This window comes from Falco naumanni, chromosome 6 (assembly GCF_017639655.2).
Source record: "Falco naumanni isolate bFalNau1 chromosome 6, bFalNau1.pat, whole genome shotgun sequence".
NCBI lineage: Eukaryota > Metazoa > Chordata > Aves > Falconiformes > Falconidae > Falco > Falco naumanni.
The window spans coordinates 91,147,030-91,165,833 of record NC_054059.1 but is presented as its reverse complement, the minus strand read 5'-3'; the positions used below and the strand labels follow the sequence as shown (position 1 = coordinate 91,165,833).

At 53.0% G+C, this 18,804-nt stretch overlaps 1 protein-coding gene across 4 annotated transcripts in view; it reads right to left on the bottom strand.

Moving 5' to 3' along the window:
- SLC8A1 (solute carrier family 8 member A1) overlaps positions 1 to 18,804 on the bottom strand; it is a 127,342-nt gene that overhangs the window by 95,271 nt on the left and 13,267 nt on the right. The window lies entirely within an intron of this gene.

Below are 18,804 nucleotides of genomic sequence, written 5' to 3'. Positions count from 1 at the left end.
TGCTGCCCCGGCAGCATCCTATGCCATGCGCAGCCTGCGGCAGGGCAGGGGGGCTCTGCCCTCGGCTGGGGCTTCGGCCCCACTGAGCCCCCCGGCGTGGGCTGCAGCCCCCTCCCACCGCGGTGGCGGGGGGCACAGCACAGCCTCCAGCCTTTGCCGGAGCAGAGTTATTCTTGCAGCTGCTAGAAAGGGTAATTACGGTGAATTCCTTAGAAGGGACTGAAGTCAGCCTGCTACCAGATAGCAGGAAATATTTATAACAATCACTTCCAACTGCAGCCCTTCATCTAAAATCTAAACAGAAAGCTGCAATCCCCAGGCTTGTAAGTTGATACCGTGGCTATATACGGTCAAAGAACTACACGGAGGAGAAAAAGATGCTAAGTCCCTAGCAATCCTCATACACACGGCACTAACAAAACCCATGAACCTCTGTAAAATTAACAAGCCCGCACTGTCACTTAGCTTTGCAGTACGATTGTCACGCTGCTGCATGACAAGCTCTGCCCTCCCAGGGCTGTCCCAGCACGCCGTGCCCACAGCCACGTGTGCAGCAGGGTGCCGCGGCCGCCCAGAACCACGGCATGCTGTTAACCACTGCGAAGGCGCTGTGTGACCCGCTGCTCTCTCCAAGTAAAGCACTGCCAAGAAAAGGCAGGGCGCTTCACAAGATGCTCGCTGGCGAACAGGGCAACGGTGTTTTCTGGCATTCAGGCTTGCAGAAACGTCAGCATACCCAGCTCCTGCACGAAAACGGACTTAGAAAATCACGAGGCATTGAAACGCTTCGCTTCAGATGTTAGCAGTGAATACAACTCACCCTGTGTGAAAAAGTTCCTCGGATAGCAAAAGTCCACATTTCCCACTGCAATTTCAGATTGTGAGAACCCCCCACAAGGCCTCCTGCAGCAGCAGGGCACAAGCTGCCGAGCTTCACGCCTTGCCGTGCTTTGTGTGCCATGTGTGCTCCCGCGCTGCCCGGCCCCCTGGCCGGGGGCAGCACCGCCGGGGTGCCCGTGCCCCATCGCGGGGCACAAGATCCTTCTTTGCCGCCTGGGGATCAGCAGACGGGATCAGAGCCTGGCCGGGCCGGCGGTGCTTCCCTGTCACCCTCCTCTCTGCTAATCTAACAGCACAGGTGTCAGCCCCCTCCTCCCCTCCCCTTGGGCTTGCAGACTGTTGCCAGCCTCCCAGCTTTCAGGTGCAGTGTAACGCTGGAAGGGTCACCGTTTCAGGCTTTGCTGTGTGGCTGGGAGGGCAGGGAGCTGCCTCTGAGACACAGGGAAGGGACATATGTTCAGAGACACGCCGGCTTGAAAACCAGCATTGCAGGTTCTCCTTCTGGGGGGCGGGGGGGAGGGGCAGGGGAAAGAACAGGTTCACGGCCCCTGAAGAATCAACAGCTTTGGCCCCATGACATGAAGTGCTTTCTCCTCCAAGACACTGCTGTGCACATGCACTCCACCATGGAGATGGTCTCAGGCTCAGCAAAGAGCTGGCGTTCCTGCTCTCAGTCTGCTGCATGCAGGCTTCTAACAGCTCACCCGTAACATCAATCGCAAACCAGTCGAGTGAGCTGGCCAACACATGTAAGCCTTGAGCTGGAGCTCACAGCGCTTGGTCCTCGTCAGGAGATCAGCCTCCGCACCGGACATCTCATAAAGCGCTCTGACAGGCAGACGAACCCATGTGCCTCTGGGGTAGCCTGTTTCTTTTCCATTGCAGTTGAATGCTTTCCTGCCCACCCCCAACTCATTACTTAAACAGCAGTGAACGCCTGAATTAAAGAAAATAGAGATTATAAAAGAAAAGTCATGTTTCCTTTTGTGAGCTCAAACATACCGTCTCAACCTGCTTATTGTTACTAGGCAAAACCAGCAGCAAATTCTGCATATATCCATGCCATATGTGGTGACAAAACCACAAGGACCATTTCTATTTAAATACAAACCCTCTTTTGTTTCTCTTTCTGCAATTTGTGCTGTATCTCAGCAGAGCATGGTCACGAAACCACCACCCAAGCAAACTTTGGTGTCAGTCGGTGCCAAAGCAGCAGCGATGCTGGCTAGCTACACCACAGGGCGAGTTCATGGGGTGGCAACAGCCGTCAGGCACAACAAACCTCCTTGGACTGATGGCAAGGAAGAAGACGCAGGCTCGAGAGCTGCGGTTTGAAACACAAACCCTGATAGCTTTTGCCGGTAGTTACTACGTGGGGTGTCTCACAGTGCGTATTTGGATTATCTGACCCGTGCCAGAGCATCCCTGGCAGGAGCTCAGCCCACAGGCAGCACCAGGCTGTATGCACCTGAACTGCCGCACATCCCAGGGGTACTGGGATTCAGATCCCAGTAAAACACAGCTCATTTATTAACTTTTGACACCTGAGGACTAAGCCCACTGGACATCAGGTCTCTCTGCAGGGACCCTGCAAGGCCAAGCTGGGAGCAGCATTACACCTGTGTAGGTACCCACAGCACGTTTTGGGGCAGGATGACCCAGCTCCATGGTTTAAGACAGGGTACAAGCCTTCTTCCCCTGAGCCCATGACACTCAGAAGGTGAGAGAGGAAACTGGAGAGGACAGAGGTGGGGTGGGAACAGGGACAATACGAGGAAAGACAAAAGGTCTCTGTGGGAAGAAGAGGTTTCCCAGCCCCAGAGGAGGTCGAGGGGTGGCGAGCAGAGACCTTGACGCCTGCCTTGCTGCCGGCCTCCCCATGTGCTCCAGAGCTACTCTGCCGTCAGTCTTCCCTCCGCACGCCTCAGAAGCGTGGTCACCTGCGGGCACCGCTCCGCAGTGCTGCCTGCCTGCGTGCTGCAAGCAAACGCGTGGTGCTCGCAAACACCGCATGGGAAACGTGGAAGGACAGACCTGAAAAGCAAGGTGCATCTGCTAGATGTGCCCAGCCATGTGGCTGGAAAGGAAAAAAACCCAAACCGGAGCAGTGTTATTTACCTGCAGACTTGCAACCCCAGCTAGTGGCACTTCCCGGCTGGCAGGAGAGAGCCGTGTGTGCTCTGCGAGTACGTGGCACCCTTGGTAGGCATCTGCATGTTACAGATACTTGTCGGATCTTCTCTCAACAATTTCAACAGATATAACCCAGGGCATATATTTACTGGGGAAAACTCTCCAGGTTTGTCTGCAGTCTTTTACACTCCTCTCGGCTTAAAAAATGTGCTGCCATTGTCTGTGGCCAATAGGTTTGAGTTTTGAAAAGAGCTCCTCCACGAAAAAGCAGCTGTGGAGCCTAACAGGAGCCATGGCCAGACCATTAACTCTCCTGCTTCACGGCATTTCCAGCCAGCGCCGTGGCTGGGCTGGCTTCCCCCTGCCAGCCTGCAGCCACCCTTGCAACTCTGGGGCAGAAAGGGGAATTATTCTGCTGTCACCCGGCAGAAGCTGCTCCCGGGGCCTCAGTGCCCACATCCACAGGGCAAAGCCAAGCCTGCATCACCTTCCCTGCCCACACCTTCTCCCTCCTCCACTTGGCGGAGTCAGGGCAAATCAAGCTCCCATTGACGAGGTATACACGCCTGAAAAACACACCTGATGGGAGCATTTCAAAAGGCCATCAGCTTCCAGAAGGCAAGAACTATTCTCCATCACATCAGTTATCTGCAGAGATGCAAGAAACGGGTTGAAAATGAGAAATTAGATAATTAAAGCCCCTTTTTAACTCATTAAGGCTTCCGCTATGGCTCCAGGTATGTGTAGTCCCAGCGAGTGCTGAGTTTTGTTTATGCCTGCATTGCAACCGCCTTTGGAGAGTGCTGCTGCAGGGCACAGAGCAACAGAAGAAGACATTGAAGGTAATTTTGTTCTGCAGCTCAAGAGTTGTGAGCCATTTCCACTGTCACAGCACGCAGGCAAGCCCCCCCCCTCCCTCACAACTGAACCTCAGCCACCGTGGTGCAGCCGTACAGCAGCACCGCAGCCCAGCACCTTGCTGGCACTGCAAATCCCTGCAGGTCCCTCAGCCTTAGTGTTGCAATGGGTATTTCTGCCATCGAGGTCTGAAGTAGGCGAGGGTGACATTTTGTTTTCTCCCCAGTGTTTTGTCTAAAAACCAAGTCACTCCCCCCCCATCTATACAGTTTATCCTCCTCCAGCTTTTTAAATGAAGAACAGGTAATGCTTCTGTGGAATTTCCAAGTTTACCCATTTTCAGTGAGAGAGGAAAATGCAGTGAGGTACTTCTGAGGAAAACACTTCCAGTACCAGCTGTCATAGGACTGACAACCAACAAGCCTGTACAATCCCTGCCACACAGGGAAGTAAGCCAGATGACCTTTATGGGGCATCTCTAGCAGCTCTGACATACGTAGCTAGGTTATATTTGTAGTTTAGACCAGCTGTGAGATGAAGCCTTTCTCTATAGCCTATTACTTACATCCAAAACCTGATGGCCTCCACCTCGACCAAAATATGCCAGCAACCAGCAAAGAGATCCCACCGAGCAATGAAGAAAGCCTTGCTTGAATGTCAAGGTCACCTGGGCTGCTTAGGCACACCAACAGACAGAGAAGATCCTCAGGAGATACGAACTGGGTCTTCCTGGGAGGGTTTTACTTTCCTGGGGTTTGCCATTCCTGGTGAAACTTGAAGAGAAATCCTTACGCTGGTTCCTGCCACGTGTAAGCACGGGGGCTGCACAGCCTGTTCCTTAACAGGGCTGGTGGGGGGAGCGAGGGGGGAGCACTGGAGCGATGCTCCTGCTGGTGTGTCTCCAGCTCTGCTCACCCTGCAGCATGCCCTCACCCTCTGGAGGGTGTCCCTGCAGGGAGGGCTTCCCCCCGCGGGGCAGCAAATGTTTTGAGGGTTTAAGCTCATCCAGCCAGTCCCAGGTGGGTTACAAGCTGGGCACAAACTAGTCTGTCTCAGCCTCTCCCGTTCATACCGTGGCTTCACACCACCCTGTCGCGCCAGTGACGTGCTGCTCTCCCTGTGTTACAAGCCATTTGTGCGGTGGTGCCGGGGAGATCACTGCTGCCAAACCAGGGCCCCTGCTTGTGATAACCAGTGCAAAAAGAACATCGTTCCCCTTCATTTCTAACGACCCAAATGCAAGCCTAAAGCTACCTGTGTTCAAACGTGTCAGCAGAGCTCACCAGTTCATCTCTAATTAGCACAGGCACCTAGGCTCAAAAAGCAATGAATTGGTGAAGCTCACGGCAGAGAGCCGAGGGTGCTGTGCCCCAGGCAGGACGGGGGGGCAGGCGCTACGCCCCACTCCCCACGGTTCTAGTGGAGACCGTCACCATGCTGAGCTGCAGCTCCACAGTTCACCCAGCTTTGTGACTCCCACCTGCTCCTCTGCAGGATTTCCCGTCACATAACTAGGGTGCTAGAAGCAACCCCCTGCTTGCAAAAGGCTGTTGCACAAGTTGCCTGACTTGATATACACCTTTTCAACATACTGGCTTTCACAGAGAAATTGAGATACCGAAGTGCTGTTGCTTCACCTTCTGCCACAGTCGCTGTGAGCAAGGCTTTTCAGAACACTTGGCCTGAAATCCATCCCCTGCTTAAGTTTCCAGAGTTAGGGAAGGAAATTCTGGTGCAAAATGCAGCTTGCATTTTCTGCAAAGTAATAACTAAATAAAAACCCCACAGCCCCAACCTTCAATTAATTTCTTCAGACTTCCAAACTAATCCATTCAGCTGCAACTTTCCTGAAAGGTAAACCTTTCTTCCCTAATTAAATAATGTTCACATAGATCAGTACATTTCCCCTCCTGTTCAGCAAAGGAATTTTAAACCTCTGCTCTAGCTGGAGCGGAAGGGATTAACACAATATTAAATACAGAGCTCTTCATGTTACCTCCCTCCTTTCCCTCTCTCTCATGCATGTACGCATCCACACAGAGCATGACCACCTTGGCACCAAAATGCTGACCAACAGCATGAAAATTCTGATCAATTTAGTTCTCCCTTTCCCATGCACAGTGATTTTTCTTGGCAAGGCCAGAAGAATTCTCTGTTCCTCCTTGCTTTTACTTTTGCTGCTTAGTGCCAAGCCGGGGCTCTCCCAGCAAGCACGCCGCAGCTGAAACTTGTGCAGTATCAGCTCGATGCATTTACGGCACGGATGTCAAACTCATTCCGTGGCAAGAGCCAAACAGCTTTTTCCAACTAGCCGCTGCAAACTTGAGCAGCCCAACCTTGCCCTAAGCTTTGATGGGACCAGGGGCCTCCGAACATGACCCTGCGCAGGTTGTGGCTCTGGAAGTGCTCACCAGCAGCTGAGAGGAAGCACTCTTACAAACCACCGTGATTTTGGCCCCTCTTTCCTTTTTCCTTCCATCCCTCCTTTTCCAGTGTTCATCACGCATTCACCTCTCTCTCACCTTACCCCACCTCTCCCCCGCACACGCGCTTCCCCGGTCAGTTCTTCAGCTGCTCTGCTGAGGCACAGGCCGTGCAGCCCTCGGGTACACAGACACCCTGTGGTATGCGTGTCCCTTCTGGGGGTGGCTACAGCTGCTGCGCAAACCCATGTACTCGCACCGGGGGGGAAAGGGCAGTGGCGTGAATTAGCTTTGCGGCTGAGCTGTGTGAGAGCTGAGGGCGACAAACGCTGTGCCCATGAAGCGGCGCAGTGCCACCCTCCCTTGGGTGTACAGGATTAAGTGCTAGGATTAAGGATAGGGTTTTAAGCCTTGAGAGCCTGACTGTACTTTCCAGAAGGTCTCTGTTTCTACCATGCCCGTGGCTACATGCTCTGGCTCTCCCTTCTCACTGATGCTGGACTCTGCTCTCCTCCTCTGCACTTCGCACTGGAGACCCCAGCACGCTACCAGCGTGCCTACAGCCTGGCCATGAGCTGACAGGGGCTGGGGATGGAGACCAGCGCCTCCCGCACCCCACCTGCACAGCCCGGCTGCCCTGATCCCATTGCGAGTCAGCCCCACGGAGGCAACAGACGTCTCCTCTCACAGGTTTCCTCCCAGGGCTGCCAAGGTTCTCGCCCTGCATCACCGCCAGCAGCTAACAGCTTCCTAGCATCTCCACTAAAACACGCTACTTTAGCAGCGTAATGAGCTCCCCAGGTTGAGTCTTTTAGTGACTTCCCACAAATCACTGAAAGGACAAACTGCTGGTTTGGTTCATTAGCAAGTGCTTTGTAGAAATCTGTCTGTGTGTCTGCAAGAGGCCAACATGCTCATTCCTACTAGGTCTAAGAAGATTCGGATCGAGAAGCAACTTAAGCCTCCCACTTTCCCTTCCAGCTCTGCAGGACTGACAACAAAGAGCAATTCAAACCCTCCCCTGGCACACCAAGGGACAGACAGGGTACTCCAAATGCTAGTCTCAGCATTTTTCTTAAAATCCCAACTCTTGGAGCTCTGGGATTCAACAAGAAATTTAATTTTCACCTAAAACACAATGAGTGAAGAACTCCCTGAGGCTTTAGCTCTTGGCACAGCAGAGGGAAACATTACCAGAAAGGCTCGGGCAAATAAAATGAACCTCAAGGCATTGGCATCACTTTTAGGTCTTGTAATGTTTAAAGCAGCCGAGCCACCAGGGAAGCTGTCTGGGACATCACAGATGCGACTTGTGGGTTCTGCGCATAGACCAAGAAGAAAGTGGGGGCAAAGACCAGGCAAAAGACCAGGAGACAAGGATGCAGGAAGAGAAGCTCTAGCCTTTTGCCTGTGCTTTTCAAAGTTACTGCCTTCAGGTGGTAGAAGCCCCCTGGCACCCAATATATTTACAAATTAAAACAGGCACCACCTTCTTTGGCATCCAAGGCTGAACTAAAGCCTTCCTTAAGGGTTTGAAGTTGCTGAGGAAGAGGAATTCTGGAAAACTTCAGGCTGGTTCTGCAGTTTCACTCTGCCAGATGATACGAATCCATCCAAGATTTCCCTCATCGTGGTTTTCCTACATTAACACCCAGAAGCAGCTATGGGATAGAAGCTCCTGCTGCAGTCCACAAAGCTTGCTGGCTCAGCTGGCACAGAGTGCAGCAGCGAGTATTTGAGCACGAGGCAGGCACTTTGCAGGGAAAGCAAACTGCCCTCCTGGCTTGGGCAGGGCAGGCTGGAGGGTCAGAAGTCAGGGGCTATAAATGTGCTGTGGCAAAGGAGCAGGGAGGGGAGGTAGCCGCTTCAGTGGCTAGAGCAAACTCGTGGGAAAATAACCCAGGGCAGCTTTGCAGAATCGCAGAGCAAAGGGCAACGTCAGCACGGTGCTCCCTGGGGAGAGCAGGAGGCCCCTGGCCGGCGGGCACAGGGGCAGCAGCTTTTCTCCTGTGCCCTGCCAGAGAAGGGCACAAAGACCGTTTCTCCTTCTCAGGCCGAGTATTTACAACCCTCTCCAATCTCCCCTCCGTTTTCAGGACAGCCTCTCCTTGTGTGGGTGTCTGCAATGGCCTGTGCCCAGCTGCATGGAAGAGCAGAGCGACATCCCTTTCAGTGCCAGCGCTTTGGGCTCCCATCACCTGCCCTGGGAGAAAGCGGACACTGCACAGGAGTGAGGAGCTGGTGGTCCAAGGGAATGTTCCTAGCTCTTCTCTTCAGATGTGTTTCCGAGGTGAAGTTTAATAAGCACAGCCCCTCGCCCACCGCTGCCTTCAGATCTGTCCGTTAGCACCTTTGTGAGGGCTTCACAAGGCTGCTAGTTCTCAGGGGGCTGAGAAGCAGTGTTTTAATTGTATATAATTAAATACTGCTCCCTTATCTAGATTTCAAAGTTTACTGTTGAGGCTTCAGTACCAATGCTCTCTTCCCCTCTAATTAGCTTCCTTAATCTGTGCAGCCTTGCTTCTTCCCCCAGGGGGACAGGGCTCTCCTGCAGGGAAGCTCGGATTGCATCTAATTATTAGCAAAGGAGACAGACGGCGGTGAGCACTGTCCATGTCCCAGATATTCACTGTAAGCAAAGAGCCCAGACTGGGTGGCCACAGGGAAGCTCCGAAGGTTGCATGGGATGCGCCCATTTGGTCTTTCTGCTCCATCTGTATGTTGCTTTGCACACTGTGGCAGAAGATCATGCAGGACAGAGGCCACCTGACTGGAACGCAACTCACGTGACGAACGCTTCTGCCTGGCTAATAACAGTAAATAACAGGAGAGGAAGAGTTCCCAAGACCTCATCTGATGTCCCCAGCAAATTTTTGAACAGTGTCTCTAAGCTCTCCTCTGCCGTGGACAGAGGTCACCCACTCCTCCAACCTACTCCTGAGAGAACCCATCTGTACCAGGAGGAAATTGTCCCTCCTGTCTAACTAGAACGGCCCCTGCTGCTTTCTCAAGATCCTGCAGACACAGAAAATCTTATCACCCTTTATATAGCTCAAGGCTTAGACCTTCCCTATGCCTGCATCTTCCGAAAGCAAACAGCCCCAGTTCCCACAGCCCCTCGCCCCGGGTGACGTTTCTCAGACCACCAGTCACTTTCTGCGCTTTTCGTTGGACTCCTCGCACCGCTGGGGCTGAGTGCTCAGAGCTGGACACAGCTGGGCAGGGGCCGTACGGATGGCTACACTCCTCCTGAATATCGTCAGGATGACGCCTGCCTCACTCGTTGCAAGAGCATGATGTTGTGAGCTCAGACTGCCTGCCGGCTCACAGTGGCACCCCCCCTTCAGTCGTTCCCCTCCCACCCGAATTTGTGCTTCCGACCATTCTTGCACAAGCACTTTACAGCGTCTTGCTTCTGCTCAGGCTATTTCCAGACCCATCTCTGCAGATCCCCATCCTACCTTTGATAATGCTTCCAGCCCATGCCACTCCTTCTGTCTGCAAGTTTAAACGCCGCACTCCTCTTTCCCACACCCAGCGAGCTCCAGGGCAGGCCAAGCACCTGCTGAACACCTTCTCACCCCCACCCAGCACCACGTTTCTCTCTGCAGACAGGTTTGACCCCACCACCCCAGTGGCCCACTTAGCTGGTGCTTCCCTACGACAGTACCCATCAAGGCCATACGAAAAGCCCTTCTGAAGCTGCTTCTCCCTCACCCAAAAGTTTGGCATAAAAGGAAATCAGGTTGCCTTGACAGGATTTGTTCTTGACAAATAAATGCTGGCTCTTATTCATCTCTCTGTTATCTTTGAGGTGCTTACAAACAACACGCTGGTTATTCTAGGCTCTTTTAGGTACAGAAGCAGACCTAACCTGGCTGGGCAGCTTTTGCTGCCTTCACCTATTGCCCAGTGAACCGCTAGCAGGGGGACTGCCAGCAGCTCTAAGAGCCCCTCAGGCATCCCCCTAACAACATGGGGTTAGATTTCGGTATGCTCTCTGGGTCGGAGGACAGGCAGATTACAGCACCCCCGTCCCACAGCTGCAGGTCTCAGGAACACAGGCATCCACAGAGGGACCTGCTTCTTCGTGGAATGTGCTGTTCAGCTCACTTCCCCGCCTCCCTTCCCACTGCTAAGGCACAGACATGGCATCTCCTTCCCCTCTGATTCTCATCCAGTTCATGCTTGGCCTGACTCTGACCCAATGCTCCCATGCTGCTCTCTTACAATCCTACTAAAATGACCCATTTTCAGGTTTTTGTATGATTCTGAGTTCCAGGTCACTGGAGAGCTCATGAGTCAGGTAAACCTCCTGTAATGCTTTGCACCCTTTCCCCTGTGTCAGGATCATTTGTGCTTGGGCATTAGTATGACGTTTTTAAATATTATTTTTACCCTGTGTCAGAGCAGTACCTTATCCTACCACGTCCCATCACATACCCAGTTGCTAAGGAGGCACATAAATTGCAATAACCAAACCTAAAGTGTGAATGCAAATCTATTGAACTAAGCAAACACAAAGCCCTGTGGAGGCTGCAGTGCCAGGCAAACCCTGTTCCCCACCTGCCTGAGCCAAAGCAACAGGTTTCATCTCAGATCCAGCCTCCTGTTCCCCATGAAACCAGCGTGTCATGGCAGCTCTATTTATTCCAGGCTCCCTGCAGAACAGACATTTTTTCTGCCTCGCATACTATGACAGGGCTGCGTGTTGATGTGAGAGCTGTGCAGGACCAGGACGTGAGCTGTGCAGGATCGGGGGAGCAGAGCCCCGGCTGCAGCACGGCGCTGCCAGCGGGGAGAGGAGGGCTGTGCCCGGGGATGCAGCTCCGCGGAGCGCCGTGTCCGCAGCCTCCAGACAGGCGTGTTTCTGGCCCGTCTCTAAAGGCAGGTCAGGATAAATCACCTGTCACAGCACTGTCAGGAGGCAGCTCAGGCTGCGTAGGTACGGTCTCGGGTCAGAGGATGGCAGAGGCGAGGGCAGGTGAGTGGCACAGAGCTGGGGAGAAGGGCAGGCAGGGGAGACACCTGCACAGGCTCCGCCACCAGCACTGCAACGCCCAGAGGCTGCCTGGGCACCCGGAGGGGCTGGTAACGGATCCATTATTTCATCTCCATAATTGTTTGCAAAGGCCCAAGGTACAGCTGTTTTGCTCTCCTGGAAGCAAGCGACAGAGTTCGGAAAAGAACTCAAGAGAAAATCAATCCTTTTTTGTTTCGTTCTGGACCCAGCCAGAAGCTTCATGTCCTTCTTGCTTCCCGGCCAGTGAGACAACAGCTTTGTCACCTGGTGACGGTGCATCTGGCCCCTGCGATGAGCGCTCCAAAGAGCAAAGCAGCTTCCTGGCAACAATGCCATAAAATTTAAACCATCTCTAGAAAAAACCCAAAGGTAGCATCTCTGCACTGGATGCCACTCAGCCCGTCCCTATCCCTGCCCTCAGCCATCTGAGAGCATCTGCACTCGGAGGACCTTGCCCCAGAAAGGGCTTTGCTCTGACTGGGGCAAGCGTATGCCATCGGCTCTATCTCTCTCCTGCCAGCATCCAGTTCACCGGGATCCAGTCCGTGCCCCTGTTCATTGTTCTTGCTTCGTTTCTCGTTGCCAGACAGATTTTGTTACTCTGATTGTGTAGGAAGGAGAAGAGACACTATGGAAATGGAACCATATAGGGACTGGACAGAGGAGGCACATGCTGGTCACTCTCTTACTTGCACAGCAGTAGGAATATTTTCTCTCTTATGCTAAGATATTTTTAAAACAGGGAATGCTGTTATTATTTGTTGTCACCCAGGAGCCAGCATTGCCGTTCTTGGAAACCAGAGCAACGCCTCCAATGTCAGCGTCAGAAACGTTATTAGTAGAGGTTTTGACTTCTCCCGAGATGTCCTCAGGCTAAATGGCACTTATGACTTGGAGAGGGCTGACCTTAACTCCAACCATGCCCGAGACTGCAGAGCAGAGAACGTACCCGCTAGTACCAGCGCAGCTAGACCATGCACCCGGCCATCACAGACTCTGCGGCTGTCAAAGACTAACTTTTAATTGAAGCTCCTCATCTGAGAGCACTGTGGAAATACAGGTGGTACAGCCAGACCAGGCCGTGAAGGTTAAGCTAACAGTTATCCTGTGGTGCTGGGTAACAGGGCAAGGGACAGCACAGGTGTCTTTCCCCTTGCACGGCAGCAACACGCATGTCCTTGCCAGTGAAGATGCAAACTTGTCCCTGGTGTAAGCAAAGGCTATAGGGACACATACAAGGCAGACCCAGACATGGAAGGCTGCTCCTTCCCTCTGTACGCCTGCCTGCCCGGGGCAGAGCAACACCACATGCCCCCCCGCAGCGAGCCAGCTGATAGCACCACAGCCGCCTGCAGCACCTGCTGCTGGACTCAGCCTCCCCCTCTGGGGAGGGTCTGTTTCTGACTCAGCCAGTTGTCTGCCAGGTCCAGCTTCTCCTCTCTGTTTGGCTTTAGTTGAGAGCAGATGTTTCCCTGCCCATCTGCACAGATGCTTGGATGCCAGCTGTGGTCAGCTGTCTGCTTTTTGTTCTGTCGCTCTTGTTTTAAGCCCACAAATGCAGCCTTGCTGCTGGAAGAAAACTGCTGAGTGCCATCCACCGAGGATAAACCTGGGGGCAAAGTGTCGGAGGAAAAAGGGCTGTTCCCCAGGTGGATGCACAGCCTGAACTCAGCCCTTGTATCAGGGTCTTGTGTAGCAACTGTTCACCTCTCCCTGCTCAAGGATTTGCCACAGTGAAGGATCCCGAGCGTGCCAGAGGGAAAGGGACAGATCCCTGCTCTGTTGACAAGACATACGTATCACAGCTGGTGCTAGCACCGCTGCCAGCAGTGCTCAGGCAGACGCCAGGGAAAGAAGAGAGTCCGCAAAGGGCGACGGTGCTGCTACTATCCCTGGGTCTTGTCTACCCAGCAAGAAGCTGCAGAGCAGCGCCTCGCTCCAAGAGAACTCTTTCCCATGCCAACAAGCTTCACCAGGGTTGCTGCTTTAATTCCTTAAAACAAGCTTGGATCCTGCGTTTTATAAATTACTACAATGCATTTAATAGGTAGCCTTTTCATAAAGGAGCACAGCGGATGTGTACACAGGCCCTGATGAAGCTAATAACTGCCTCTCAATGGCTTTCAGAGAGTTATTACATATTTAAGATCCAAGCTCCCTTAATCAACCACAGAGATGCAGCTGGCAGCAGTAAATTGCCAACAACAGCTCATTACAAATAAGGAAACATTGGTTTTTCAAGGACAAAAACTGTGTCATTCTTCAGCGAGAGCGAACCAAACCACTCTTGTCCTCACCATTCTCTCCCCACCCCCCACCCCCCCCCCCGCCATTCCCCCCAGTGATTGTTGCTGGCACAACTTGCTTCATCCAATAACACAGCCTCGCTGCCTAATCCCCTCCACAGGGGACATCATCAAATCAAGTTCCTAGATTTCATGACTTATTTGGGCAAGCGGCGCAGCCTGCATCCCGTGCTTGCCTTCCCCAAGCCAGCTACGGGCAGGACTTGTCCCACGACCCCGTGATGGCACGCCACGGGAGCTCACACACTGGCCACGCTCTGGGCAGGAGAGGACCAGGTCAGGTCACGAGACACTTCAGAATCACAGTTGGGAGCACACACGCTCTGCAGGCTTGAGACCCGACGTGGCACTTGGGAATGGCTTTTTCAGCGCATGCCGTGGCGGTGTTACTCGCTGCCCAGCCCACAGGCACAGGGCAGCAGCCAGCACCTGTGGGCACAGGGGTGCGGGAGGAAGAGGACGGTCTGTGAATGCCACTTGGCTTGATCTCCTTGCTCCCGGCAGAAATGTGGGGGTTGTCCAGCGCAAGAGACAAGAGCACAGCAGTTCAAGAGAGATGCGCGTGGCTGGGAGATGTTAAGGCTAACATTTTAGGAGCGTTGAGGAAAGGCTAAACACTGCGTGAACAGAGAGGAGAAACAGAAAAGGCAGCTCAGCCTGTTAGACCTGCACCTTCCTCCCTGAAGAGGGGGAGGACCAGCTTTTGGCCTTCAGGACCCAAAGCAATGGCACCTTTCAGCCTCAGGGAACTTCTTCCCAAGCCGTCCCTGGAGAGGGAAGCAGGCCCCCAAGCCATGCCCCCCCCTGGTGCGGCACACGTGCTCGGCTCCCTGCGGTGGGCCACGGCCAGGGCCACTTCCCACACGATGGACCCAGGGCACCGGGTGTCCTGCCAAGGACCCAACACGCAGACCCTGACGGCCGTGTCTGAACTGCCTGCAAGTCCAACTGGGCCAGGCGGGACTGCCAGTGGAGAGGGGAAAAGATGCTCCCAACCCCAAGCTGGGCACTAGAAGCGGGCCGAGTCAGAGTGCGATCACCGTTTGGTCCGTCGGGATGTCCCACAGGGTGCCCGAGGCAGGGCTCCTGAGGAGAGCACGCACGCTGAGCCACGCCAACAGCGTGGGACGGACAAAGAAGGAGGTAACAAACAGACAAAGAGGGAGCCAAAGCGTTCGACAACGCAGCTCGTTTGCTTGGCCTTCAGCCTGGTCTGCAGCCATCTCCCCGCCACATCAGAAGGCTGCCTTCCGACTGCACCCTGCTGCGAGGCTGACCATTCATTTTTTTCCCCTGAAGCTGCAGGCCACGTATGCAAAACTGAGCTAGAGAGGTCCCAGGGCTGAGTCAGGGTTTTATTTTTGCCATTTTGTTTGAGAAATACCTCACCCAACTTCTTCTGAAAAAGAAAAGGGGAACTTAAAAAAGTAGGACTACTTGGTTTCCCCCTGCCACAGCCTGTATTCGTTGCTGCTGACATTTTTGAAGGGCCCTTGGGAGGGAGGCTACGTGGTCTCTGAGGAACTTTCTCTAAAAAAATTGGGAGATTTATCTGATGTTTGTGTCACTGTTAGCATTTGGCTTCTAGATTTATGCTTCCAGAGAAACGTCAAGTGAAAGTCACATTCAATGGCCCAAGAGTGTCACTTCCTAAACTTGCCGCAGACACCTTTTACGAAAAGAGCTGAACTACGTATTATGAACAGCAAGATCCATTGACATAAAACTCTCCAGGCATTTACAGGTGTAACTGCATAGGTAAAATATCAGTTTAATTGGTCGTCTGTAAAACGGTGTGTACCGTCTTCCTTGCTGACTTGTTAATGCAGTAAAAACTTTTCTCTTGGGGGATGTGGGTGCGGATATTTGGAATGCAGATTGTATTACGTCTCTCGTCGCAACGCTATCTGTAGAAAACCCAATAGTTTTGTACAGGAAAGAATACACATGTATTTTCGCATAGCTTTGCAGTCACATCTGGAAGAGGTGCTCCTGCTGTTTTGAGACAGCAAGGACAAGACACCTCTCAGATGGGGGAAGGATTGCTTCCTCCTCTGAGATAGGAGGCTGGACTTCTTTTGAACTATTTGGCATTTGGACAGGAGATAAAAATACTCTGGCTAGATGAACCAGTGACCTCTTCTATGATCACCATAGCTGTGGTAGATGGGCGGGCAGGAAGAGCCTGCAACTACACGTCTTCTCCATCAAGAAAACGTTCATTGTCTTGCATCTCCATTAACAAGGCTGGAGTCACCTTGTTGAGGGTGGCCCCAGAGGGAAGGCTCTCTCTTACACTTCACATCATAGCACCCTGTCCCACACTGATGTCTCGGAGCCCCAGGTACCCGAGCAGCATCATTGAGATTGACCTGGCTGAGACCCAAGTCAGGCACCTTTAGCCTCCCCAGCTAGCCTGGAACAATCTGCTGTGCAAACTCTTTGCAAAGCACATTAAAACGATGTTTCTTTCACTCGCCAACATGCACCCATTAAAGACATAAGCTGGGCTTCATGAGCAAGGAGCAGAAAAGCATTGCTCCAAGAGGCCACCAGGCAGTGCTGGGATTAAATGTTCCACTGGAGGACCAACAGCTTCTCCATTATAAATTTTTTTTGGTAGCACTGGAAAGAGATCTTTGTTGAAATGCACATGAATGGTGTGGCTTCAGCAGTTACACAGCTATTTTCTGTGCTCTGGGAAAGGGGACATCAACAGATTGCAAAATGGGAAAGTCTCTCTAGGCACCGCAAACAAACACGTTACGTAACTGGGCCTTTTGGGAACTGAAGGAAGGTCTCCACAAGATCAGGGCCTTCCCAGAGCTTTCCAATTTTACTGGGGCTTACCAGCAAGCCAGCCCTCCAGCAACAGAGGCCTGTACACAGTTTTCTTTCATCCTCGTGTCCCCCTGCACTGCCCTACCTTTGTTGCTAGTGCCCCAGAAAAGCACATCTCACTCAATTTTATCAAGCGAATTGACACAGCCTGGAACAGCAGAGCTGAAATGCCACCAAAGACCTTCAGAAAGGGCAGCAAAGCCATCTCTTGGCCACCAGAGCATGGGAAAACCTAAAGTTTTAGAACTTTACTGAGCCAAATGTGCTGGGGAATCGCACCATTCTACATAACTGTGATTTAGCTGAAGTACAGCGCTAACAAGCAATGACTAGCAAACAGGCTTTACCTCTATAATCCACAAATTGTGCTGGCACATCTTCTTTATTCTCATTAGTGCAAATTCTTCCCACGGAGGATGGCTGCCAGCAGCACCTCAGCTGCAGGAGCACACCATCTCTGTGCTGCAGGGGCTGTTCTAAGCTCGCGCCCGGGCAAACGCAGCCCTGCAGGTCAGACTGCACCAGCCAACGCCCGACCATGCACCACAGCAGCTAAATTTTACATTAATACCTACCGCCTTTCAGGCATGTGAACAGATTGCAATTTCTACAAGCAGTTTCATCCTTCTCCGAGAAAAATGAGGCATGTAGATCATGTCCTCTCCCACCTGAGCAGAGCAAGCCCTTTGGTCAACATAGGCAGAGGCGAGGGCAGGTGAGTGGCGCAGAGCCGGGGAGAAGGGCAGGCAGGGGAGACACCTGCACAGGCTCCGCCACCAGCACTGCAACGCCCAGAGGCTGCCTGGGCACCCGGAGGGGCTGGTAACGGATCCATTATTTCATCTCCATAATTGTTTGCAAAGGCCCAAGGTACAGCTGTTTTGTTCTCCTGGCAGCAAGCGACAGAGTTCGGAAAAGAACTCTGAGAAGATCAATCTTTTTTTCTTTTGTTTTGTTCTGGACCCAGCCAGAAGCTTCATGTCCTTCTTGCTTCCCGGCCAGTGAGACAACAGCTTTGTCACCTGGTGACGGCGCATCTGGCCCCTGCGATGAGGCTCTCCTCAGAGTGCACTGCACCTGTGGTTCAGTTAAAGCCACATGGTATCATCCCAAAATAGCGCAGTGCGTGGCTACCGCACACCAGCCGTGCAACCGAAGCAAGGGACCAGAGGCATCACTCCAGCGCTCCAAAAAGCAAAGCAGCTTCCTGGCAACAATGCCATAAAATTTAAACCATCTCTAGAAAAAACCCAAAGGTAGCATCTCTGCACTGGATGCCACTCAGCCCGTCCCTATCCCTGCCCTCAGCCATCTGAGAGCATCTGCACTCGGAGGACCTTGCCCCTGCTGTCACCACCCCTTCCCAGCCCGCTCCCCAGGTCCTCAGCCATGCCAGGCTATGATGTGATGCTTCCCAGTACCACCCCTCCCCGCTTCCAGGGAGACGGAATAGAGGTATGTCCTGGCATCTACACAGCAAAACCACACTGGGGTTTCTAAGAAAGCTGTTTTCCCCCATTTCTCGATGGCTGTGCACATGTCTACGGCAAGTAAGAGAAAGAAGGAGGAGGTCTGCTGCTGTGGCAGGGCACGTTGGCACCCGTGGGATGCGGTCAGCCCATTTCCAGCACACCCCCTGTACTGGGCTGTTGGGAAAAGTCAGCAAAAGCCAGGGGATGCCTCCTGCCCTCAGAGAAGGGCTGCACGAGGGTCCCGGCTGACGTGCCCCAGCCCCTCCTAGCACAGCTGCAGAGCCCACAGTCGTGTGTTTGGCCTGCCACGGAAACATGTCCCATCCCAGGGGAACTGAGACCAACTGCCAAAGCTGTCCTGCCAGCAGCCCAGTTTTGCTACCGCTGAGTGACCTGGTTGAAGAGCCTTCGGGGGATATCCTTATAGCCTAGTTCATTGCACCTCTGCAGACAACTCCCCGCCTCTCCAAAAATGAAAAAAAAAAAAATAAAATCAAATAACTGCATTCCTCTCTACTACAGTTATCATCCAGAAGCCAGGAACAACGCACATCATGCGCTTTTGACTCTCGTATCAGCAACATGTATGTCCTGGCCTCCAGACTGCTGGAGCTGTGAAGTCCTTGATCAGTTTTTCCTAAGAAGTCAAAACCCCGGCTGGTCTAATACCCTGTCTGAGAACTACAAATCACTTCTTTCTTTCCCCCCACTTCAAGAAGTTTTAACGTTTCCCCATTTGCTTCGTTCTCCCCGTGCAGGCGGAGCGGCCAGCGCTAACAGGCAGAACGCAATGCCCGCTCTCAGCACTCGCACCTCTGCCTCCGCTCCTGGAGGCCGATGGTAGGACACGCGACGCCCGAACCAGCCTGTAGCAACCCCTTGGTACAGCAGGGCCCTCTAACAGGGGC